This window comes from Austrofundulus limnaeus, unplaced genomic scaffold (assembly GCF_001266775.1).
Source record: "Austrofundulus limnaeus strain Quisiro unplaced genomic scaffold, Austrofundulus_limnaeus-1.0 Scaffold1607, whole genome shotgun sequence".
Taxonomy (NCBI): domain Eukaryota; kingdom Metazoa; phylum Chordata; class Actinopteri; order Cyprinodontiformes; family Rivulidae; genus Austrofundulus; species Austrofundulus limnaeus.
The window spans coordinates 1-526 of record NW_013954009.1 but is presented as its reverse complement, the minus strand read 5'-3'; positions in this window follow the sequence as shown (position 1 = coordinate 526).

Below are 526 nucleotides of genomic sequence, written 5' to 3'. Positions count from 1 at the left end.
GCTTATTTGTGTAAAAAAAATAATGGAGCAATATTGTATGACAGCGTTATGAAGATTTTTTCTTTTTTTTCTATTACGAGAAAAAAGTAAATCCTACATGGCATTTATTTTGTGTTTCTTGGTGGGCTCACACTTGCTGTGGACGGCCTCTGTGTGTGTTACTGTGTTTAAGAAGAAGTTCGTGATTACTTTACCACTGTTAGTGTAATATATGTTTACGTGACTAAATCCATCAATGATGTCATACGGCTTCTGTTTAACATGAATCCAAGTTCAATCATCAGATGATTGAACTTTGCACAATTGTTTCAAAGTTCTGCTACTGATAATTTGATGCTGGTGTGTTAAAATTTTGTAAAATCGATAAAGTATAACTTCACAAGATGCAACATTTCTCATTTTCACACAGTGGTAAAACTGCTGTTTTTTAGTTCTCACAATATGACTTTTTTATTTTCATATTATTATGACTATTCTCGTAATAATACAACTTTATTTTGTAATATGTCTTTGTTCCTCATATTAC